Genomic DNA, 26,753 nt, shown 5'->3' on the forward strand with positions numbered 1-26,753 from the left:
TCTCCCACTGCGGAGCACAGGCTCCGGACGCGCAGGCCCAGCAGCCATGGCTCACTGGCCCAGCCGCTCTGCGGCATGTGGGATCCTCCCGGACTGGGGCACGAACCCGCGTCCCCCGCATCAGCAGGCAGACTCTCAACCACTGCGCCACCAGGGAAGCCCTATAATTGTATTTTAAAAACAGAAACATGAGAGTGAAAAAGTAAATAAAAAGTTATTTCCCCATCTTAAAATCCCACTCTATCGAATAACCACTGTTAAAAGTTGATGTGTATTTGTCTACATATTTTCTATGCACACAAAACATGTAAGTGTGTGAGTGTACTTTGTTTTTTAAACACAGAAGAAATCATACTACATATACTACCAAACTCCTCTGTGATCAGCATTTTTCCTCTAATGATATATGATGGGCATGGCAGTTCCTGCAGATTTACCTCATTCCTTTACAGTTTCATGACATTCTATTGTATGAATGTGCCACATTGGCTTATGTCTCTCTCATCTCCCCAATCAGGCTGTGAATTCTATAATCTATAGCACAACTTTTTGTCACTTAGCAAGGTCTGAGCTCATAGCAAATGAACACTGGATGGAAAAGCTTGTTTTCTGTAGAGTGTATATTTTCTCTGAAAATCCATGTATATTAAATGGAATCGCCCATCTGAGAAATGCCACCCTAAGCAAGTTACCAATCTCTAGGCTTTAGTTAATTCCTTTAGCAACTGGCTGTATTTGGCTGTGTATTTTCTGTGGGACTCATAACACCTTTGAAGTTGAGCAATCAGTTGCACCATCCAAAGCATCTCAAGTAAGTTGGAAAATCACTAGAGAGGGACTTGGGAGGCCGGGGTTCTGGTACTGACCATGCCATGTGACCTTGAACAGGGCACTTTTCCTTTCTGCTTCTCTCCACTGTTGCATTAGGGGTTGGGCATGGGGCCATGAAGGCCCTATCTAGCTATGAGATCCTATGAATTTACAAGCCAGAGCAAAATCCACCTCTGTGAGCCATGCAGTAAGAATGGGCATGACAGTTCATGTTCCCTGAAGAATCATTTTAACTTTTGGCATGTACACTTGACATTTTTTAAGATGGAAAAACACAGAAAGGAGAGCATATGATATAGTCTTAGAGTGAGGGTGAGAAGTGAGGCAGATCTGCCGTATGGTCTCCCAGAAGCAGAACAGGAGAAAACCAGTCTGTGCTATTCATTCTCTCCTACTTTAAGCACCTTCCAAACAGCTTTGCAACCATGATTTGGAATGCTCTGTTATAAGGGTGCAGGGAGACATTAGGTAGGGTCATATGTAAATTCACTTATTTTATGTAGAAAGTTAAAAAAAGGTACCAGCTTATACATACACTATGATTACTAATATGAAAAATATACATAAAAGTGGCAGAAAATGCAACAGAATAGTATAGTGATTATCTCTGGGTTATGGGTGATTCCTATTTTCTTCTCTATACTTTGCTCAAAGTTTCCCTAATGGATGGGCATTCCTTTTATAGTCAAAAAAATACAATCAGAAAAGCATAAATACTAATAAAAAAAACCAAGCATGCAATTACACTAACTGCTACTGGAGATCACTTAGGGTAGTTAAAATCATCATTATCTCTTTCTTTTCCAATTCCAGAGCTTTCAAGTTTACCTTAACAAACAGGTATTAATTTTAGAAGGAAAAACAACCCCACAAGGACAGTTGCCTATACCAAATTCATTCTCTCCCTTTTCTTTTGTAATGAAACCCTGAATTTGGTTGGGGGGAATGTCAATGTACCCTGCAAAACTCTGCATCTTCCAGCCTTCTTTGCAGATGGGGGTAGACATTTGGTTAACTTCTAGCCAATGAAATATAAGTAGAAGTGGTTGAGTGGGCCTCTCAGCTGACTTGACTGGTATCAGCCCATTTGCCCTTCCCCTCTTATTCCTCTCTCTCCCTGCCTGGAACTCAGATGGAAGGTTTGGCACTGCAGTGGCCATCTTGCAATGAGAAGACAACTTCAGAGATAGAAATCATGAAGTAAAGCTGATGGGGCAGAAATAAATGTACCTGGGTCCTTGGGGGTATCTTAGAGCCACTGTACAAGGTTGAACCATCTCCCTCCCAACTTCAAGCTGCAGGAGAGATAACAAAGTCCCCATCATGTTTCAGCCACTGTGTTTTGTGTCTTTGTTAGTCATAGATGAGCACAATTTCTAATTAATGCATCCACTTAAAAAAATTATTTTTAATTCCTAATCACTGCAACCATGTGAAAACAAGGTTTTAGGGGGAAGGCAATTGAAATTCACTTAGGATGGAAATAAAAGGCAATGTTCTACTAAAAATTAAGGATTGTCTCCGAGGCTCCAATAAATCTAATCTGTTTCACATTGTCAATGTTCCACGCTTGGCAGTAAGTTCATTATTTTTACATTTGGGGACAATAAGTTTGTTAATACATCCCAGGAACTAGGAAATCAATGCATTACCATATGCCTACACTGAGACCATTTGTCACGGTTTATGCTCCTTCCAAAGCGTGCAAAAGAGACCTTGACTTGAAGAAGCACCAACGTGGGGATAGTTAATTGAAATGTCAGATGAAAGACATGTTAGAAAATGGTGTGTGTGCATGCCTCCTGTGGAAGAAAAGGACTTAGCCCTCCGTTAAGCCTCGCTTTGCAGCTCCCTGATCAATAACAATGCCACAACCAAAGGCAGGTTTTCGGGAAAAATCCTCCTGTCTATAGTTTCTTCATTCTAAAAGGTCAGGAGAGAGGAAAGTTCAGGAAAAAGGAGAGATATGGGGTAAAAAATGCCAGAGCTGGAAGGACCTTGGATGGTTGTTAATTAACTTCATTGTTTTCTTTCTCTAGATGAGCAAGTGGGGCCTAAAACCTTCCAGGAAGTTAGTGACTGGGTTAGAATTGGAACCTGGGGCAGCAGCAGAGTCTAATAGCACAGAGGGATGTGGCAGGACCGGGTCCAGGAGGACTTGCAACCATTTTCCTGGTGGTTCAGTAGAGGCAAAAAAGGAAAAAGAGGGAAAAGCAAAGAGGGAAAGAGGAAGTTGGAGGATTTTGGTGGCGCTGGGGCCAGAACGGGTAGAGAGGTGGAAGGACTCTTTTCTATTGCTCTGGTTTCCCAGCCTCCTCTCCACTGTGCCTGTGAGGGAGGGGGGCAGCCCTGGCATCATCTCGGCTGCTTCATTCATTACAAGACTATGTGCTGCACGTTCCTAGTCTTCCAAGCTTGGGGATGTCAGAGCAGCCCAGCCACCTCCCTCCTGTGTCTGGGGCACTTTGTTTCCACAGGATAGTAATTCCTATTCTACAGTTGAAGTAAAAAAAGTCTTCCTTTCTCTAACAGGATGAAGATTTCCTGATGTGTTCAGTCCTTTACTGGGTGCTGCGGGGACTGAAACAGGCATACAGGACACTCACTCTTTTGTTGGCTTTTCTTGACTTAAGATCCAGCCAGGAAAGAGAATTCAAAGTAAATGAATAGGATTTACAAAGGAGAAGAACTTATCTTTGCATATTTAAAAAAATCATCAAGGAATTTTGCCAAAACGTCCTTAACAGTACAGAGATCTAGTCCAAACTTGAAAATTACTGCTCATTATTAAAAAAATATATTTCCTAGATCAAGTTCTTAGACAAGGTTCCCATCCCCACTCATCCAGAGCAAAACTTAGGGTTAGGCTGGGGGAGATTGGAGGTAGATTATTGCCGTTATACACAGACAAAATCAGGAGGCAAGGTGGTGGAATGGCGTGGAGCAGTGGTCTCCAAGGTGAGGTGTACAGGAAGATCCGTAAAGTACATAAAATGTATAAGTATATGCATATGTGTATATATATCTACAAATCTAGACTTATTTAAATATATATTATTTAAATATTCATAAATGTATACTTATATAAATACACACACACAGGTGAGTACTAAAGTTTTCTTTAGGGAAAGGAATGCAGGCTCAGAGGGGCTTGGAGGCCGCTGGTCTGGAGAATGGGTTTTAGAGTCTTAGCTACCAAAAATTCATAAGATTGGGAAAAAGACAGTACCTCTTAGGGTTGTAGTGGATAGACAGACAATACATGAAAAGTGCTCAGGAATTTTTCCTGCTACTTGGCAAGCTTTGTGAGGACAGAACTTGCATCTGTTGTGTGCTTAATGTATCTCCTGGACCTGGCACGAGGCCTGTACAAAGTAGGTCAAATATTTGTCAAATAGATGAGTGATCAATAGCTATGTGCAATTGCTTCCATGTTAGCTGTCACCACACCTGTATCAGCGCTGCCTCAGCAATAACACTGGAGTACACAGAAGTGACAGTGGCATTAGGATTGAGATTACCTTTAATTCACCCCGTATTTGAAAACAGGTAAATCATTCAGAAACTTAGATAACTTATTTTTAGTAACAAATGACTTGCAGACATCTCACAACTGATGGTGATTCGTCAATAGGCTATGAGTGTGATCACCAACCTTATGACTGTGATCTAATCTGATTGGATTCTTTCATGAGACATGTTTATACAAATCACCCGATAAACAGTGATTTCTAAAAAAAATAAAACCCAGAAGGGGCAAATGAGAGAAAATGAATGTAGAGTATAAGAGGCAGAAGAGATTTAGGTTAAATTTAGGGAGACTTTCTTGTTGCCATTTAAGAAACCAATCGTTTCCTTATCTGGACCTTCTGATTTTCCTCCTGAGTATCTGTCTAATAACTGTTACGTTGAAATTTTTCTCCAAAATTCTATCACAAGTTTTTGCAAGCAACTTGTCACTGATAAATTTCCATGGTAAGAATGTCCTTATCAGTTCTGACAAACAGTTCAGATTCCAAATTCCACTGCCACGTTTCTTCTGCACGCTTGTTGGCCAATTTTTTTTTTTTTTTTTTGCGATACGCGGGCCTCTCACTGTTGTGGCCTCTCCCGTTGCGAAGCACAGGCTCCGGACGCGCAGGCTCAGCGGCCATGGCTCACGGGCCCCAGCTGCTCCGTGGCATGTGGGAATCTTCCCGGACCAGGACATGAACCCATGTCCCCTGCATCGGCAGGCGGACTCCCAACCACTGCGCCACCAGGGAAGCCCCTTGTTGGCCAATTTTAAGCACACGTCACCCCAGCCCTTGGAGCAACAGGCTTTTCTCTCCCTTGGTCCCCTTCATCCTAACCAAGTCCTCATTCTTCTAGTATCTCCTAAGTCTTGAATGTCTTTCAACCTCAGATTGCAGCTGAGGCCACCAGGCTGTAGATATGCCAAACAGAGAACCAGCAGATCCCAGCATATGGCTGATGTTTAATTAAATAACAGTCAAGTACAGAGAAACTTCGAACAAAAAATAAGCATGTGCAGACAACTTCTCACTATCTTGGGAGGATGTGAAATAGCTGAGATCTTTCTTAATCTCAGTGTTACAAAACCCTTATCTGGAACACTGACAGCCCAAGTGTTCTTTTACTTTGTATATTTCAACCACTACTGTTCTCAGGGAAGATGAAGTAATGAGAAAAGGGCTATCCTTGGTACTCTTGAGCAACGCTGGACTGTGCCCTCTAGTTCTCAGGGGCTTTTGCCCTCATCAAGGGGTTTGTGTTATCGGTGCTTCCTGAAAGTAAAGGCAGTGAGAGGTAGATTGCAAAAGTGTACACTCAGCAGGCCCAATCGCTCTGCTACTCTGCATAGATTCTGGGCTGCCATGGAAATATAGGCAAACTCAGGGCTGAGTCAGGATCCCAGGGCTCTGCTAATCCTATTCTGTCCCCTAAAAGTTCAGACAAGACAATCTGAAACTCCCTTGTCTCTAAAATAAGAATAAATGTTCCTCCCCCTACAAATTTTCTGGCAGATTAAATGATGTGTCTGGCACTCACTAAAGTGGCTTCTGAAGTATCTATGGGATATCTGGAGGGACTTGGATTCTTTAAGCCTAGTTCTGAGGCTTTTTTTTTTTTTTTTTTTTTTTGACTTCAACCCAGTAGGTTTACACTTGGACTCCATAACATCTTTTCTTTGTGACTGGCCCCTTCCTCCTCTTTATAGAGCTTATTCCTCTCAATTATCCTTTACATTCTATTTAGGAAAACCACAAGCATAGTTTCTTCCTCAAGACATTTCTCCTGTATTCTACCCTCCTTAAAAACACAACAAATTGTTACTCTGCTTGTGCGTGTCTCTTTCCCAGGTAACTCTGATAAAGCTTAGCTTTCTAGCTTCTGCCCAAGGCCCCAACTCAGTATGGTGTCACATCCAAAAGAATCATGTCACTGACTCCAAAGGGCCTTAAAATGTTAAGCGTCCCATTATATGTAGTAAAATTACCTTTAGGCACTGTATGAGTTTGCTAATCCTATCCTAACAATTTACCACAAACTAAGTGGCTTAAACAACAGGAATTTATTGTCACACGGTTCTGGAGGTACAAAGTTTGAGATCAAGGTGTTGGCAGGGTCATGTTCCCTCCAAAGGCACTAGGGTAAGATCTGTTCCAGACCTCTCTCTTCCCTTCTGGTAGTTCCTTGGCAAGTGGTAGAATAACTCTAGTCTTCACAGACATTCTCCTGTGTGTATCTCTGTGTACAGATTCCCCTTTTTCATAAGGACACCAGTCATATTGGATTAGGGGTCCACCCTCCTCCACTATGACCTCACCTTAGCTAATTATACTGGTACTGATCCTATTTTGAAACAGGATCACATTCTGAAGTACTGGGGGTAAAGACTTCAACATATGTCTTCAACCCATCACAGATGCTACCCCCTATTTCCCAATTCCTGCTGTGTGTGGCAGCTCTCCAACCTCATCTTCCTTCTCCTCAGTGGTCCCATAAATAAGCCTGAATCTGCAGGAGCAGTCTTTGCCGCTGAGTGGCAAGATGCCCTACCTTACTTTCACCTTATCTGTTGGTATTATAATAATAGTGGCTTTCGTTGTGTTGAAATCATACCATATGCCAGATATTTTACATATATAATTCTAAACCTCATCGACAACGTTGTATTTAAGTTGGGCAAAAGGCTTAGGCAGTTAAGTGATGCATAAAAGGCTCAACAGCAGGTAGAGACAGAGGGTCTTGAGCTTGGCATTTCTGGCACCAAGCCCTGCCTTAGGCCTTTCCATCTTGTTGTCTTTTGGAATATCAGAAGATAATGTTCTGGCCAAATTATCACAATTTATTTTTTCTTTGCTAGAAATCTGAAAAAACTGTTATATGATTTAACAGCTTTTTCTTGAGCAGTCTCCCAGGTATGCACTTCTAGCATGGGAGAGAGAAAAAGAGGAATAAACGTGGGTTTGCTACTGCCCTTGAATGGCTGAAAAACATAGAGAGCAGAGGCGACATACCTACAACTGAGCTCAGATGCTGCCTCCTGCATGGACCCGCTGTGGACCTGCACAAGCTCTAGTGCATTCCTGAGCCTCCATTTTCTTATCTTTAAGCTACTTTTAATTGTGTCTGTCTCATAGGGGAGGGGGAGGGTGAAAAAAAGGCATCTGGCATGTAGAGATTCCTGACAAACCTACATTCTCTCCCTCCCTTCCCTGGCCTTGGAAGAGTTCTGTTTATGTCCTTCCCACAACTATCATCCAAATTAGGCCAAAATATTGCATTTGCTTTGATAAAAATTGTGCATGATGGGAGAATAATGAATTAAAAGAAGGTGGAATAAGGGAGTCCTAATCCCAAAAGGAAACAAAAATAATGCTGTAGTATTTGACTGTAAAAGGAGCTCCTTGGTTCTAGTTGGCACCCGTTTCACCAGGCTTTAAGACTTTGGTTACAATTTCATAGCTGTGCAACTAATAATTCTATTGGGAATTAAAGCTTTATTTAAAAAATAAGAAATAAATCACAAAGTTTTAAACTACAAACAGGTAAGAGATAATGTTTAGCTGAAAGAGGACTGGGGGACAAATAGGAAAAAGGGAATAACAGGATCTTTGTGTCAGTTTTGAAGCCAAAGGCTCTTGGGAAAATCACTCTTCTTTCTGGGCTAGTTTCCTTGTTGGTAAAATTCTTAAAGATACTTCTAGTTCTTATAAGATTCTAAGTGTATGTGCTATACAGAAAAGATTGTTTTAAAAGCTGAGAAGCTGGTTCCTGTTGGAGAACACAACTCCAGATGAACCACAAATCAAAGGAACCGCAGGCTTGGAAAAGCTTAATGCCCTTTATTCCAACATCCACCCTAGAGCCTTTTTAGTTTCCTTCTTTCCTTCTTTTTTCTGACTTTATTTCTGTTCCCTTTTCTGTCGTTGTTGTTAGTTTAACTATTTGGTTTTTTGTTCTTCTCGTTCTCCTTCTTTCTCTTAGAATTTATTTTTCTTTTCTTCCATTTCTGTTAATTTTTCTTCTTCAATTGACCACAATATGGAATTGAAATATAATTGAAACTATTTGTTTATCTAAAAATTATCAATGAATGATTATATAATCTTAACTTTAAAATTAGATGAGATAAACATTTTCTATTTCTCTCTCTCAAAAAGCTATGATTACAATTATTATTGTTGTCAACACTTTTCTTGTGGTCCTTGGATTTTTTTCTTCACTGATATATTTTTTTCTCCACTAATTTATATGTATTCCCATGATGGGGAAGTAAATAAGGTTAGTCCAGGTGAAGTTCACACTAGGCAAAGTGCAGGTTCTTAGAAGCTGCCTGTTAATTTACTCTATTTTCCCATTAATTTTATATTTTCACTATTAAGGTAAGGATGGCTCCTTGACCATAAAAGAAAAAAATTTCTCTGAAAGATTCTCAATATAATTTTCAAATCACATATGTAAGAGAAAATATGATTTTCTGATAAAATATAAAGAAAAATTTTTAAATATTAAAAATCTGAAAACAAAATTACTGGGATTTTGTTTGTTTTTGTTATACTACTCAACAATCCAATGTCAAAACAGTGCCCATTGCTGAAGCTGGCAGGGCAGGCTGGGCCAGTACCTCCTCTTCAAGTTTTCTATAAGCTAAAATGAAACTTAATTTCTCACTTTTTCTTCCAAGTTTTGGAAGCCATCAGACTGTCACAGTCAGTGAACGCTACAATTTCTGCTTCCAAGCTTTGTCTATATTATCTCTTCTGTCTAAAATGCCATCTCCTGTCCTACTTCCAAGCCCCCAACACATTTTTGTCCTTCTAGAAAATAGTTGCTTATCTTTCAAGACAAATCATCTCATCTTTGAAGCCTGAGTCTAAGATGAAATTGTTTATTCAACATTATGCAAATGTTTCTTGAGCCCCTTCTTAGTGCTAGGCACCCATGTCTCTGTAGACTCCTGCACTCTAGGTAGACTTCTAGCACAGAATCTGCAATGCCTTCTTGTCCTTCATCCTCTGAGTCATTCCTGACTCCTCCTCTTCCTGTTAGGCAGCAAAGACCGAAGAGAGGGTCATGACGCACTCATTTCTTTGTATTTCCAACAGGGCCTGATTAGAAGAAGGGGTTTAGTATATCACCAAGTGAACATGTAAGTTGCTCTGAGCTCAGAGCAGGGAGGATTAATAAAAAACATACATACACAATGGAGATACTAATTCAAAATTGTGAAAATAAATGAATGAGCAGAAAAACAAATTTATAGCTAGTAACAGCAAAGGAAGGGAACAGGAAGACAGCAAGTAGTGCTGGGGGGAGTGAAACACCAAGCCATGGGGCCTCAGTAACTTTGCGTTGGACCAGGTCAGATTTGAGGACTGGAGATTAAATTTCTTGATGAGAAATATGAAAGGGAATAATATTAATATTCATCATAACAGCTAACCCTACGTGCCAAGTACTGTCTCAGGTGTTTTCAGTGAACTCACTAATTTAAATACTCCAAACAGCCTGGAGGTCCTCCCACTAGTCCTGAGGCACAAACAAATGGCTCTGGTCACACAGCCAGTAAGTGAAGGAGACAGGGTCTGAACCCAGGCTCCAAGCTTTGTCAGTAAACCACCATGCTCTACAGTTACTGTGTTCACCATATTGACTCACAGTGAGGAATGAATGTGAAGAGATGGTACCTATAGAAATAATAAAAATCTTAAGTCTGGAAAAGTTCAGTGGTTGCCTTGAAAAGAAAGGATTTGCTAAGTATAGGATAGATTTGAGCTAGTCTCATTCCTCACCACACACACACACACACACACACACACACACAGACACACACACATACCATTGCACTCTCTTCTTTCAACCCTTTCTCAAATGTCAATCTCTCCTAGAAGTTGCAAGGAGAGCTTCATCAGGAATGTACTTGTAACCAGCTTCACTAAGCAATAGTATTGCTAAGATTTTGCATCTGGAGACCTTGACCAAAGGTCGCCGTGGGCTTCTTACCTTAAACAGTTGCTTCACCCTCAAGGAGGATGACAAGAAAGCAGAAAGGAAGGCAGAGCTCCCACTTACATAGCCAAGCAGGACCTATGTGCCGAGAGAATTGTAGCCATGTGGGGAAAGTTTTGTCCAGAATGTCTAGTGCCCTCTCCCCAGTATCCTTCAGCCAGTCTCACACCATTGTGCTTTTCTTCCCTAGTGGAGCACGATTCCCAAAATGAAGGCCAGGGCCCCTTGCCCAGTGGGCCCGCGGAACACTTTGCTGCATTACCACCAGGTGGATGGAGGACTGAGCGTCCAGGGTGGCCTCAGGAGCATACTCCTTACTGGGGTCCTTGCCTCGGCAGTCATACAGCACGCAGGAGATGAGGAAAACCAGGAGCAAGATGACGTAGCTCGCAACTAGGATGATCAGGTTCAAGGTGACAGGGTCAATCTCCAGGTAAAATTCCATCGCATCCCTCACGGTTGGGAAGTGGGTCTAGAGAAAGGCAGTGGGGCCAGTTTGGTGGTTGCTGGAAGCAAACCCTGGCTCGATGGAATAGCTACATTGGCTCTGCAATAAAAATACATTAATCCTCACTGCTTCAGGAGACCTCACAGATTAAAGCTGCCTGGTTTAATAACTTAAGCTCTTCTGTTAATACTGCAGCCACCAAAGCACAGAAACTGTCTCATCAACTCACCTATACAGAGAGAGAAAGAGAAAAAGAGACATGGTTCATGTTACCAAAGTGTGGTATGTAAGCAGGAGGTCCATATAATTCAATGCCCAAACACGGAGTTTTGGTGAACAAGAGTAAGTGCTGTTAATAAGCACACTGTTAAACACTGGATTGTCCTGGAAAAATTGTGAAGTATGGTCACCCTTTATATAAGGGAAGTTTATTTATTTCATTTTATTTTTTAAATTAAATACAATATTTTATTAGTTTCAGGTGTACGACATAGTGATTGAATATTTTTATAGATTATACTCCATTTAAAGTTTTATAAAATATTTACTATATTCCCTGTGCTGTACAATATATCTGTGTATCTTATTCTTTTTATATATAATAGTTTGTACCTCTTAATACCCTACTCATGCCTTGCCCTCCCCCCCACTGGTAGAGTTTGTTTTCTGTATCTGTGAGTCTGTTTTTGTTTTGTTATATTTATTTGTTTGGTTTTTTTTTTTTTGGATTCCACATATAAGTGATAATATACAGTATTTGTTTTCCTCTGACTTATTTCACTAAGCATAATACTCTTCAGGTCCATCTGTGTTGTTGCAAATGACAAAATTTCAGTCTTTTTTATGGTCAATATGTAAATATGTGTATATACACCACATCTTCTTTATCCATTCATCTGTTGCTGGACACTTAGGTTGCTTCCATATCTTGGCTATTATAAATAATGCTGCTATGAACGTTGGGGTGCATATATCTTTTCAAATTAGTGTTTTCATTTTCTTTGGATATATACACAGGAGTGGAATTTCTGGGTCATGTGGTAGTTCTATTTTTAGTTTTTTTGAAGAATCTCCATAGTCTTTTCCAATGGCTGCACCAGTTTACATCCCCACCAATGGTGCACAAGGGTTCACTTTTCTCCACATCCTTGCTAATGTTTATTTGTGGTCTTTTTGATGATAGCCATTCTGACCTGTATGAGATGCTGTCTCATTGTGGTTTTGATTTGTGATTTCCCTGATGATTAGCAATGTTGAGCATCTTTTCGCGTGCCTGTTGGCCATCTGTATGTCTTCTTTGAAAAAATGTCTATTCAAGTCTTCTGCCCATTTTTTAATCAGGTGGTTTGTTTTTTTATATTGAGTTGTATGAGCTGTTTATATATTTTGGACATTAACTCTTTTTTTTTGCTGTATGCGGACCTCTCACTGTTGTGGCCTCTCCCGTTGCGGAGCACAGGCTCCGGACGCGCAGGCTCAGCGGCCATGGCTCACGGGCCCAGCCGCTCCGCGGCATGTGGGATCTTCCCAGACCGGGGCACGAACCCGTGTTCCCTGTATCGGCAGGCGGACTCTCAACCACTGCGCCACCAGGGAAGCCCTGGACATTACTTCTTTATCAGACATATCCTTTGCAAATATTTTTTCCCATTCAGTAGGTTGTCTTTTTGTTTTGCTGATGGTTTCCTTTATTATGCAAATCTTTTAATTAGGTCCCATTTGTTTATTTTTGCTTTTGTTTCCTTCTCTATCTAAGGGAGGTTTGGGGGTTTTATTTTTCTATTTTATTTATTTATTTATCTTTGACGGCGTTGGGTCTTCATTGCTGCACGTGGGCTTTCTCTACTTGTGGTGAGTGGGGGCTACTCTTCGTTGCGGTGCGCGGGCTTCTCATTGTGGTGGCTTCTCTTGCTGCGGAGCACCGGCTCTAGGCGCGTGGGCTTCAATAGTTGCAGCACGTGGGCTCAGTAGTTGTGGCTCACGGGCTCTAGAGCGCAGGCTCAGGCTTAGTTGCTCCGTGGCATGTGGGATCTTCCTGGATCAGGGCACGAACCCGTGTCCCCTGCATTGGCAGGCAGATTCTTAACGACTGCACCACCGGGCAAGCCCTCTAAGGGAGATTTTAATGCCAAGTATCCATCTTTGGAGTGATTTGGGCTTTGGGAATGGATGTGTTTCTTTAATAAGAGGAACACGCACAGCGCCTGACATTTTCACCCTTTCTGCCTTTGTTGGTTTTTTTCATTCATTAATTCAAAAATACTTCTTGAGCACCTCCTGTGTTCTAGGTACTGTGCCAAACAATAAAAAGATAGAAGCATTTAGTCTAGCAGGGGAGACAGGCATTAAACAAATAATAGCACAAGTGGGAATAAATTTATAAAGACAAGGAGAGGGTGATAGGAGAGTGTGTCCCAAGGTGGGTCAGAGAAAGCTTCCATGAGAAAGAGATATTTAACCTATGACCTGAATGATAGTCAAAATTTAGCCGGGTTAGGACAGGAGCGGAAGACTTTTCAAGCCACAGAGAAGGGCATTCGTGAGAGGTCTGAGCAGAAAGAAGCCTGGAAAACTAGAGGAATTGAAACAAGGGCAGTGGACTGTAGTATAGAGAAAGAATGGGGAGCATAACATGAGAGCGGTGGGCAGGAGTCAAATTGCAAAAGGATGTGCTAACCCTGCTCAGGGCTTTAGAGTTGATGCTGGATGTATGGGCGCCACTGGATCAGTTAATGCCGGGGTAGGGACAGGACAGATTGCACTTTAAAGAGATCACCTTGGCTGCTGTGTGGATGCAGGAAAATAAGCAAATTGAAAAGAAGATCAGATAAAAATACAGCTATCCCTTGATTTATAATCCTCTTCCTGCCTCAGTGGTAGCCTGTCCCCATAGTCCTGTAGAGGGCCAACCTCACGGGCATGGGATCTGGGCAGTTGCACAGGGCCACTTGCTCAGAAGGGCCACACACTTAGTTTAATGCCCTGCCGTCTCCATCTTCAATTTTTTAATAATTTTAAATTTTGTACTGGGCTTACAAATTATGCATCTGCCCTTGGTCTCAGGGTCTCATGTGTGTGTGTGTGTGTGTGTGTGTGTGTGTGTGTATATATATATATATATATGTTATTTATTTATATTTTGGCTGCACCACACAGCATGCAGGATCTTAGTTCCCTGACCAGGGATCGAACCCATGCCCCCTGCAGTGGAAGTACGGAGTCTTAACCAGTGGACCACTGGGGAAGTCCTTCATGTATACGTTTTTGACCAGACAGGGCCATTTCTCCAAGAGCTAATGGGATTCTTTTGATACTCCTGGTTAAAGGTCAAAGGTCCCAGAGGTCTGCTAGTTTCTTGTGGCTGTTAAGCTTTAATGGCCTAGCTTCCCGTCTAGTCCTTGATGCCTTCCCTGGGAACATGAGGGTTCAGGGTTGCTGTAAAAAGCATTCTTATTGATGTGGAGACCTTTTTCAAATAAAATATTCCATGAATCTGTGGTTCTGGACTAAGCTGTGGAATTATATTTAGAAAGATGAATGGTTCTCAAACACCATAGGTGTAGAGCCAGGCTCGTTGGAATCAACTGGGCTTCTTAGGAATACAGATTCCCGGATCAACGCCAGATCTATTGAATTAGAATCTTTGGGGCTGGAGTCTGCAGCTCTGCATCAGTAACAATCTTCATGGATAATTTTGATATGCAGCCAGGATGGGGAATCATGGCCACAGATGTGTGAAAGAAGGGTGTGTAGAAAATGGGTCACCAGAGCAGTGGTGTCACTAAGAGATGTCATAGGAGGCATTCAACACAGACATCACACCAGTCCAACAGGCTCAGATAGTTCATTTTGTCAAGAGAAAGTCCTTTTCCTGGTTGCAATTCACATTTACCAAGCTGATAGGAGACTGATGTTTAAAACAGAATACCGATTTATTGTTACAGTGAAACGTACACCTGTCACAAATGTTGGAAGGTCTTATGCTGGAATGACCACAGCTTTTTCTCCCTGGAGGCAGATCTAAAGACAAAGTTCATTTATAATAGAAAGTTTCTTCATGAGCACCGAATCTCAGCAAGTGGAGTTGCCGGGTGCTTCTGTAAGTCACATCAGTGCTCCCAGATTACAGCAAGGCTTTAAAAGGCAGCAGTATGTACCAGGTGGTTATTACTCTCTGCAGAGAGTGTTTTTGTCTTTGTATCTACCAGTGCCCAAAGGTCATTTCAAATCCCGCCTTGTGGAGGCTTTGCTTCCTTCCAATGTGTTAGGTGAAATGTCGGCTACCTGATTTGTTAAATTAACCCTGGGGGTGGCTGCCTTGTTCGTACTGCAGCTCAACGTTTCCAAAGCACCTTGCCTTCATTCCTGATCTTTAAAGAACTTTCCTCTTGTGCCATCTAGTGGCCAAAGCAGAGACTACTAACTAAAGAAAAAAACTGGCAAAGGCAGGCTGGGAGGGCGCTTTGTAATCAGCAGCAGAGGGTGACAGAGGTAATAATAAGAAGCTACAGTGCAAAACAACCCCTTGACATAGTCCGGACATAGTCTTTCCTTCACTAATTTACAAACATGTATTGTGCACTTACCATGTGGCAGCCTGCTCGGTGCTTTGGAGCTTGACGATGTGATAAATGCTGAAGCTACGCTGAGTGCCTGATGATAGGTAGAGAACACTAATGAACAGCAGGAGCATCAGGAATGAGGAAATCTAAGCTCAGAGAGGCAATGGGGTTCTAATTAGCTCATTCTTATTCCCTTTCTCCCCGTCACCCTTCCACCTCTCTCCTCCTGCTTGAAATATAAATCAAATACCTACATAGAATACCCTATGCTATGTGCTCTGGGGCATTTGAAACCTAATCAGATAGATATTCCTTGGGCTTTCATTTGTGTACACACTTATCCACAGTCTAGTCCATTTTGTCTGCTGATCTGAGTCGTCACCTAATAATGCCAGATAAATATGTGCTCCATGTAAATGCATTTCCAGGCAATTAGAGTTTATTTCTTAAAACTCCAAACTATTTTTGAATTTTAATTATGCTGCATAGGAGTTTATCTCTGACATTACACACTGCCTTGCTTCTTCAATAAAATACAGCATCCAAAAAACCTTAGTGTAGTTTTAATTTTCAATAACTTTGGAGGTAAAAATGTCACAAACTTACAAAAGAATCATTGGAAGTCTAATTATTTTACAGTTGAGGACATAGAAGCTCAGGAAAGTGATTTGCTTAGAGCCAAGCAGATGGTAAATGATAGAAATAAGACTTTAAGCAAAGTTTTGAATTCTAATCTAGTGCTTTTTCTCTGGAGCTATTGACTAGGTAGAGAGGAAGATGAACGAGGTCTAGATGTGATAGATGTTAGAAGAGCAAGAATGGCAATCATCATAAAAACCAAATGCTAGCCATCTATATTTTTAAGTCTACCTGACCTAAAAATTTGCACTCAGAGAACATAACTACCTCCAACCCATGGCCCCTCTCAACTTCACAGTCAGAATCTAGTATGTGGCTCACCTGGGACCTTCTGGAAAAATACTTCCATGTATTATCACAGAACACTTCAAGATATTTTTTCCACCTTGAACTAGGTTGAATAGAGTCTCCCTCCAAATTCATATCCTCTTAGAAACTCAGAATGTGACCTTCTTTGGAAATAAGGTCTTTGCAAATGTAATTAGTTAAGATGAGGTCATGGTAGATAAGGGTGGGCCTTAAATCCAATGACTGGTGTCCTTATAAGGAGGATATATGAAGACACAGAGATACACAGGAGGAGAAGGCCATGTGAAGATGGAGACAGAGATTGGGGTGAGGCAGCTACAAGCCAAGGGATGCCAAGGATTGCTGGCAACCACCAGAAGCTAGGAGAAAGGTACGGGACAGATTCTCCCTCAGAGACTCTAGAAGGAACCCACCCTGCTAACACTCTGATTTCAGACTTCCAGTCTCCACAACTGTGAGAGGATAAATTTCTGTTGCTTTAAGTGGCCCAGTTTGTGGTATTTTTGTTACAACAGTACTAGAAAATGAATATACCATCTCTCTAATGCTTAGATAAAACTAGGCATGGCTTGGAGCAAACTGGGAGATAAGCAAAGCTCTACTTTGGATATACCTACCTCTACTTCCTTTGGGTACTTGCCCTTCTAGCTCTGGTTTTGGTTCCTGGCTCCTTTGCTAAGTATGGCTCCATGAAGAAAATGCCTGAGATGAAAGAGAATTCCTGTATGTGAAATTTGCTTCCATAAAAAATAAACACAAGTTTAAAAATAGCAACTCCTTGGCAGCCCATGATATAGCCTTTTATATCTTCCCAATAAAATTCCTTGGAAGATACAGAAAAATATAAAGACCTACAAAAGAAATAAAAAAGCAGTGTGACAGGGGGTAGTATTTTAAAGGTGTTTAAAGATTGTTTCTTCCCTGTCCCCTTCCCAAGAATTATTTGAACCCATTTCTCCTCCCCTTCATCATCCAGGGTTTCTAAAGGTAGTGACTCCCAGGAGATATACATCCTGAAAGAGTCAGATTCATCATTCTTGAGTTCTTTTGTAGACTTCTGTAAATTTACACTAAAGTCCATAGGCTTAGAGCCAGGCATTGTGGGGAGAGCAAAGACCATTTTTAAAATTACAAAATATTGGCTTTGTGTATCAGGAGACTAAGAACCTAGAATTTACACCTCAGGCCAAAATATAGGAAAGAGAAAGTAAAGAATGTGAGCAACTTTTCTACTTTTAAGGCAATAAAGAGTTGAAAGGGGGATTCCAAGGGGAGGTAACAAGAGAGTAGATGTTAGTGTGCCCCTGTGAAGGCCCTTCCCTTCCCCCAAACCATCTTTTGGTGGAGAGACTGTAGACTCACGCAGAGAGAATTCCAAAGCTGAAAGTCTTGGGATCTGATTGCATAGTATGTCTCTGGGAGATTGTCAGATTCTTGGAGAGGCCACATGCCCTATATGACTCTGAGTAGCAGCGTGCTGGAATAGTAGAGAACAATTTCCAAAAAAGGTGGCTAACTGGACAAGCCAGGGCTACCTTACAATTGAAGGCATATCAGGATGGTACAAGGAAAATAGCCAAGAGTTTCCAAGACCCACAAATACGGTTAAGGTGGAAGAGTTGAGAGATGTTCAGTTGAAGGGTTCAGAGTTTTACCAAAGAGCACAGAGTGAGCAGACTGCCAGCTGTGTGAATGGAGGCTTGGACAGGAGCAGTGAAGTAGCTGGTGCAGAGACTGATGCCCAAGAACAGATGGGACAAGCCACATGTCAGTGGGGGACATTGAAGACAAATGAAAATATGTAGACTACATGTTCCTTCTCCAAAGCTGGGACCTGAGACCCCTGGAACTTAGATGATTCCCAGAAAGGATGTGGGAAGAAGGCGACAAGGGAGAATCCAGAACTTGAATAAGGATTTATTTCCTCAAAGATGAAGCTTTAAACAAGAAGTTGTTGAACTACTTTTTATTGGCAAGATTGGATTTTTATCATTGGCAGATGTGGAGGCTTCTGAATTAATTTATCTTTCTAACAGAGAAATGAAGGAAAATAGGTTTCGTATGCTTGAGTCATGCCTGTAAATTATACATGTATTAAAATAAGACTGAAAGACAACCCAATACAAGAATTTGAGAGACTCATGACATCAGGTAGATGGAGCTAGATTTAGCAGTATTTAAACAGTTTTCACTGCAGGGCATAATCAGGCCTTGCATTAATTAAATACAGAATGTTTAAGGATAGTTGGACATTTGTCCAACCAAACCCACCATCTGCCCCTGTATCACAGACCCAGGACACATAGAAACTTATTGCTGTCCTCCTATCCTCAACATCTTCAATTCAAGGGAAGTGAGTATAGAAGGAGGGGATGGTGGAGATGGTGGTGCCTTACATCATGGGCAGCTATTCCTCACAAGTTAAAGGTGTACAATGTGATGGTCTGACATACGTTATAGGTCAATTGTATCTCAGTAAAGCTGAAAAAAAGAAAATAACAAAAAATAAAAATAAAGAGAGCAAAAAAATAGGAGGAACCCTGAGAAAAGGCGCAATGGGCAGCAGAAAATTCCACCCCTGTAACAAAGCTGTAGTAGATTAATGCAGGGTCAGATCACAGAGGGCTTGGTAAGCTATACTAGAGAATTTGCATTTTATTCTAATTGCCACAGGAAGCTATCAGAGATATTTAAATAGAGTGACAGTGATCACACTTAATCTTGGAGAAACTCTCTATGTCTGATCTTCAGAGAATGAGTTACAGAGAGACAAGAGTTGGAGAAAAGAGATGGGTAAGGGAGACTGCTGCAATGGTATAGGTGAGATGTGATGATGGCATGGACTGGAGTGTTGATGAAGATGCTAAGAAGTGGCTTGGATTTGAGAAATATATGTTGCACTTGCTGAGGATTGGATGTAAGTCATGAGAGAAAGAGGATTTTGGCCTGAGCAACTGGGTATAGGGGGGTACCATATATGGGGTTATCACTTAGTGACATGCACATGGCTGATTTGGGGGGTGGATAAAGAGCTCTCCTTAGGATTAGTTAAATTTGATATGCTGGGGAGGTAGCTGGATATCTGGATCTTTATCTTAGTGGGAAGATCAGTGTGGCAGGTACAGATTTTGGAGTTAGCAATATAAAGGTAGCATTCATAATGACAGAACTGGACAAGATGAGATTGGGAGAAAGTGCCGATAGGGAAGAGACGAAAGGCTCAGGATGGGGTCCAGAGTATTCCAACATTTAGAGACTCAGCAGACAAGAAGGAGCCAACAAATGAAACAGAGGAGTGGCCAGTGAGGTAAAAGGTAAGCCAGGGGAGCATGGTATCAGGGAAACCCAGGGAAAAGTAGGTGTAAAAAAGGAAGTAGCTAACTGGGTTAAAAGCTGCTAAGTGATTGGGTAATATGAGAATAGGGAATTGACCATTGGTTTTGAGACCCTGATAAAAAATGAAGGAGTTTTTCATGAAGGTGGGTGGGGTGAGGGATGAAACCCAAAAAGGTAGGTTGAGAAAAGAAGGTAAGAAAATACAGACTGAGTATAGATAATTTTGAGGGGTTTGGGTGTGAAAGACTGCAGAGAAATGAAGTAGCTGGAGGACAGTGTGGGAGTGAAAGACAGGTGTTTGCTTTAAATTTTTTTTTTAGATGAGTGATATTAAAGCATGTATGTGAGCCAATGGGAACAGTCCAGTTGTGAAAGGGCAGTTGATAACACAAGAGAAAAGGGAAAACTATAGGGTCAAATTCCTTGAGCAGGGATGAGATCCCATGTAAACATGGAAGAATGGGTCACAGCTAGGAGCTGGGACAATTATTCCGTCATATCAATAGAGAAGGAAAAGTGGGTTCTGAGTGGCTTTAGTGGTAGGAAGATGAGGTTAGTTTCATCTGATTCCTGAGTTTTGTTCTGTTTTTCACTCAGGAATGAGTCAAAGTCATCAGCAGAGATTGAGTGAGGAAATGTGTGGTCTGTTGAAAACAAGAAGTTCTGAAATATTTGTGCTGGAGAAAGAGAAAACAAATATCCTAGGGAAGTAGGGTAGGAGTGCTGGGCAGTGTTGAGTTGAGATTAGTCATCATGAATTTAAAGTAAGATGTTTAGCTCAGAGTAGGTAGATAGTTTGGTTAAGCAGATTGGAGGCTTAATCAGATGAAGAAACAAAGGGTACGGCCAATAAGGGTGTTAGGAAGGAAATGATTCTCAAACTAGATCAAAGCTTCTAAGCTGGAGGTAAATGAGGGCATACAGGGGCGGAGGGGGGGGTCAGTGTGGAGTAGTGATAAGTGGTAGGGTCAGTGCAATGGCGGCCCCTGTGTGGTCAAGAGACGATTGGGGCAGACAATTGAGTCCATGAGCCAGGAGGGCTGGAGGTGGTGGATGGTAGGGGCATGACTGGAACTGTGATTTCAGAAGGTGTATGGTTATTGGTGATGATAAGATTTTGGGAGAACCATAAAAGTGTGGATGGCTGGAGTGGAGTGAAGGGCACATCCTCTCAACTGAATAGAAAAAATCTGCAGAAAGAGAGGATTGTTGAAATTTCCAAGTAGGTTGAAAGAGTAAGAGTGAAGAGAATGAAGCCAGCTGAGCACTAAAGCCCTTGATGAGCGGGGAGTGGTCAGGAGATAGCCAGATCACAGTAAAAGGAAGAGGTGTCTGATGGTCAAGTCTGGTAGATAAAGGGGAAAAATATGTTTAGAAGTAGCATTCAGGGTAACAAACCACCTACTTAAACTGCAGCTCTCAAGTATGTGGGTGTGTTAGTTTCTTGTAGCTGCTGTAACAAATTAATACAAACTCTGTGGCTTGAAACAACAGAAATTTATTCTCTCACAGTTCTAGAGGTCAGAAGTCCAAAGTCAGTATTACTGAGCCAAAATCAAGGTATTGGCAAGGCTGTGCTCCCTCTAGAGATTCTAGGGAGAATCCATTATTCCTTGTCTCTTTCATTTTTTTGGAGGTTCTTGGCACTCCTTGGCTTGTGTTTTACATCTCTTCAATCTTCAAAGCCAGCATCTTCAAATCTCTCTCTGCTCTATCTGCACATTGCCTTCTCCTCTGTGTGTGTGTTAAATCTCTTTTTGCCTCACTCTTAGAAGTGTACATTTGATTGCATTTTGAACCGACCCAGATGATCCAGGATAATCTCCCCATCTCAAGGTCTTGAATTTAATGGCATCTGCAAGAACTGCCATATAAGGTAACATTCCAGGAATCGGAATGTGGATCTCTTCTTGGAAGGTCATTTTTCAACCTACCACATGGAATATGGAAAAAAAAAAAATCAGCTTTTATCTGAGAGAGCTGGTGTGGAACCAGAGTCTTCAGAATGGTCATTTTTCAATTAAAATAGTACTAGTTAGTAATAGTGATAATTTTTACTTTTTTATTTTTCATCTGGCTGGGACCTTTATTATGTCAGAAATAAGCATTCTATGTGACTTGAGGCGGTAAGAATAATTATTTCTGGATTACTGTAATAAATCTTTGTCAAAACACCAACTATCTCAATAATCATACACTTATTTCATTCATAAGAACTTCCAAAAATAACTCTTCTGTATCAAAAAACTTACAAATGGCACAAGAGAGTTAAATAATGATCTATGGAGGAGAGGAGGAAAATTCTGCTAGGGGAAGCTCTAATGAAGCATTTTCTCCATTATATTTTTGATTGATATAGTTCATGGAAAAACCTCACTTTGCCTTCCACTTTTTAGTGATTCCTCTGAGAGGGAATGCAAGAAACCAAATCTGAGGGGAAAAACTGCTTTCATAATCTCAAGTGTCAACCACAAACAGGCTTTAAAGCTTGAAGAGATGAGAAAGGCAAGCATGTTTTCCTTTAAACATTTCAATAAATTTACAAAAATATTCAGCAATTATGAACATATTGTTTGTATACTTAAAAATGCAACAATTTTCATGCTTTGAGTATTTTAAGGATATTTTGTTCTAGACGATTCAAAAGTAAGACTCACACGCACACATACTATATAACAGGAATTCTCCATATGATTGGCATTGTGGACTCTTCTAACAGTGTCAAACAATGGGAAGCCAAACATGATCACATATGTACTGTAAGGACAGCCTTGACAATCACCTATGTCTTTGTTTTCTGCTCAGTGCTTCTGCTAAGTTCAGCAGATGTACAACCATGACTTGTTTCCAAATGTCCAACCCCCCCCACTGACTCACCACAATTGCGTAAGTGCTAAGTTCTCAGCATTCAAAGAAAGAATGCAGGTGACCCTTTACTTCTCTCTGGTCCCTTTACCAAACCCCTATGTCGCTTGTGACATTACTTGTTAATAGTCCACCTTCAAAAAAAAAAAAAAAGGAGGTACACAAGTTTGCTAAGTTTCACCTAACCAAATAAATTTAAAAATAGATAAAATACTTAACTTCCTGCAACACAAACCTTGGTTTTCACACTCATTAGAACATTTTAGAATTACTCAAACGTGAGAATTGAAAATGTGTGTGCTATTTGGAATAGAACTACTGAATTTATTCTCCAGAAGAAAAAGCAGACCTGAAGCATCACATTATTGGAGCACTTGAAACATGCTGACAAGTTCTTATCTTCTAAACTTCAATGAAAGCTGCTTGCACAAACCATATAACAAATATCTGCCCCTGTTAAACAAGCCAGATATCTGATGTATTAAGGAAGTCAGAAGCTGGTCACTTCACTTCTTTCTGTTGCCTCCAGTTGCTAGAATACTGGCAACTCACATAAATATGTATAATGTATCATGTAGACTCCCAGCATTGAACTGATGGGATCACATTTTAACTCCATACACTGGTACTCTTCTGCATGCTTGATTACTTTCTGTGGGTCATACAGAAGAAGCATGCTGAAAAGAATGAATCCACCCTAAATTGCCACTGAGTACAGAGTGGCACCAGCCACAGTGGTAGGTGGAAGAAACATAGATCCCAGTGAGGACAAAAAGACGAGACCCAGGCCCATGCTCAGTGGTGTTCCCATGTTCAGAAACTTCTCGCTGGGCACACACATGGCCACGGTGGAGAGGCGTCCCACAGTGCCAGCCGTGTACCATGCATCTCTGATGAGAAGAGGCCCCCCTAATATCATCAGAGGAGCCACCACTGCACACATCACACCAGAAAGTAATAACCAAGCAAGATGCTTTGGGCCTGGGCTCCTGTCATATGATATCGACTGTACCAGCATTCCAGCTCCAATCATGGCTGCATGACAACTGGTGCAATCAAAGGTTGCACCAGTTGTCACCCAAGAGCCTCTCATCACCAAGTTCATGAGAGCAGGAGCTCTGCTCACTGCCAGGGCAGACAAAGCTGTTAAACCAATACTTCCTTCTAAGTACATATAGGTGGAATGAATTCTACCCTTCACATACTGAGGCCAAATGATAGCCTTTTCAATAGCGCCAATCTCATTAGACATTTCCAAGCCACAGTAGCACAGAACACCAAAACAGACAGCAGCCCCTCTAGCAATAAAACATCTCATCTGATCAATTTTAAATATTTTTTTCCAATGATGGTTCCAAAGCTGCCTCTTTTGAGTCCTTGGCCAGTTTTCCCATGCCAGATCCCAAGTCCTGTCTTGGTGGCATATTCCCTGCTGGGTGTGAAGAGCCATCGATTCTTCGTGATGGAATTCTTCACAACAGGGGAAGCCTTGGTGAAAGCTGGGAGGAAAACTCTGGAAGGTAGTGTCCAGAGACACACAAGTCTTGTGGCAAGTATGGTGGTGCACCTGGTTTACCAAGCAGATCTGAAATGCGCAGTTCGCGTTCCGGGCGGCAAAAGGCAACCAGGCGCACTTCCCGTGCCCTCCGCCCGCCTCTTACTCGATAATTTTTACTTAATAAAAATTGTGTTGAGCTAAACTCTCAGACTATATGAACAGAAATCAGGGAAGGAAAAGATGAGTAGAACTGTGCTGAAGTCTTCATCTTAAATAGGAAAAACTCAAGAAACAACTTCTTAACGTCAGCAATTGGAGAACAATTTTGCAGCTTGCTTTCAAAAGTATTGACAAGAACTGTTGCACCATGCCAGTCACCCACTTTTAGGGTTAGCAAATTTTATCACTTTCCTGGTCTGCCTTCCTCTCTTCTGCTGTCTTTTCCTTTTCTGGTTAGAAGTGTTTCACACGCATGATGACATTTTATATTTCTTTATCCGAATATGATACCATCTGGAGGCATTCTGCATTCCTTTTGGCTTTGGACTTTTTATAACCTGTGATCAGAATATAGATGGTTAAAGATGCCTACTTTATCCAGTTTCCTATGTAGGATTTATGTAATGTTAGTGCTCATTTATTTTGATATGGAGATTGAACTTGGGAGTCTATGCATGGATTTAAGCTGTACACTTAGCTCCAGGATACAGAGAAAGCTCAATGCAACTGAAACCTTGATAGTGCTGATTGGCAGGATGCCAAAGGCAATCTAGAGGGAGTTATGAGCACCAGATGGAATAACAGAAATTCCTGGTTGTTCTACATTCGAAACATCAAGAATCTAAACCTTTCTTACTGACTTCACTGCTTCTACTTTACTGTTACTGACAATTGTAACTAGTTGACCTACTCACTCACCCTTCCCCACTCCCTCACCCAGTCTATTCTCAACACAATAATCTGAGTGGAGCCTTTAAAAACAAATCAGACCATGCTCAAAACCTTCTAGTGAGATATATGCACTCTTGATACTACGTATAAAATAGATAACTAATGAGAACATACTGTATAGCACAGGGAACTCTACTTAATGCACTGTGGTGACCTAAATGGGAAGGAAATCCAAAAAAGAAGGGATGTATGTATATGTATAACTGATTCATTTTACTGTACAGTAGAAACTAACACAACACTGTAAAGCAACTATACTCCAATAAAAATTAATTAAAAAAAACCTTCTAGTGACTTCTCATTTCACTCCAGCAAAAGCCAACATCCCTACAATGACAGCAAGGCACCACACAGGGGACCTGACCTACCTCTCCTCTCATTTCCAAACACTTCCTCCCTCACCTGTTCTGCTCCAGCCACATTGATGTTTCTAGTCACTCCCAGCTCAGGATCTTAGCTCTTGATGTTCTGTCGGCCTGAAATGTTCCTCCTCCAGTTATCCGCATGGCGTGTTCCCTGACTTCCTCAAGTCACTGCTAAAATGTGACCCTAGGAGAGGGGCTTCCCATGACCCCTCCTTATAAGGTAGTCAGTCATCCCCCTGCCCAGGGTGCTCCCCTTCTCCCTTATTCTTCTTTCGTTTTCTCCATGGCACTTGTTCACATCTGACTCACTCCAAGTGCTGCCATGTATTTTGTTAGATTATGGCACCCCTATTAGAATGCAAGCTTCACCAGGGCAGGCCAGTTGTTCCGTGTATGGCTGGATCCAGGCACACTGCCCAGAATACGGCACAGGAAGCACTGAGTATGTATCTGGGGATGGTCACCCCAAGTACACCTCTTGACTTTCTTGGTAAAGTCTCAGACTCTTTATTATGAGATAATGGTCATGAAAAGAGACCTCCGTGACAGGGGACTGGAGAAAATATTATAATGAGGAGAAAATCCTAGCTGAGTGTTGTGGGTTGAATTGACTGTGTCCCCCCAAATTCATATGATGAAACCCCAACCCCCAGTACTTCAGAATGTGACTGTGTTTGGAGAAAGAGTCCTTAGAGAGGTCATTAAACGAAAATGAGGTCATGAGGGTGGGCCCTCATCCAATATGGCTGTTGTGTTTATAAGAGGAAATTTGGACACATGGGGAGACACCAGGGATGTGCACACAGGGGAAAGGCCATGTGAGGACTCAGTAAGAAGGCGGCCATCTGTAAGCCAAGGAGAGAGGCCTCAGGAGAAACCAAACCTGCCAAGCCCTTGGTCTTGAACTTCTGGCCTCCAGTTGTGAGAAGAAAAATTCTGTGGTTTAAATCACCCAGTCTGTGGTATTGTTATGGCAACCCTAGCAAATGAATATACCTAACTTCAGGGAAAACTGATATTTTGAGTTGGACTTACAAATGCCTGGGTCTACTTGTATATATGAAGCCAAATGGAAACAAGCTCATTAAAGGTTTCTAAAGGCACAGTGGTTCTAGAGAGTTCATGATTACTGAGAAAGAAAGGTGTCCTACCAGTAGCAATTGTATAGAGCTAGGTTGACTTCAATCCTAGAATAATGAAGGCTCCCCTTAGGGGCAGACCACGACTATCATTGTCATCACCATTGATACCAATGCTGCCCTACCATGTGCCAGGTCCTCTTCAAATGATTCCCATGCGTGCATGGAGTCATCCAATACTCACAATAGCTCTGTGAAAGTTTATCACCTCATTTTACAGATGAGAAAACTGAGAGACAGGTTGACAAAGTTGCCCAAGGTCATATATATATATATATATATATATATATA

The 26,753-nt window shown here is 41.5% G+C and overlaps 1 pseudogene; it reads right to left on the bottom strand.

Annotated features, from left to right (window-relative positions):
• Positions 1-23,015: 23,015 nt before the first annotated feature.
• On the bottom strand, positions 23,016-25,464 carry LOC113609652 (growth hormone-inducible transmembrane protein pseudogene; annotated as a pseudogene).
• Positions 25,465-26,753: the final 1,289 nt, after the last annotated feature.

The sequence above is a fragment of the Aethalodelphis obliquidens genome, unplaced genomic scaffold (genome assembly GCF_003676395.1).
Source record: "Aethalodelphis obliquidens isolate GAN/ISIS:26980383/991018 unplaced genomic scaffold, ASM367639v1 scaffold58, whole genome shotgun sequence".
NCBI classification, from domain to species: Eukaryota; Metazoa; Chordata; class Mammalia; order Artiodactyla; family Delphinidae; genus Aethalodelphis; species Aethalodelphis obliquidens.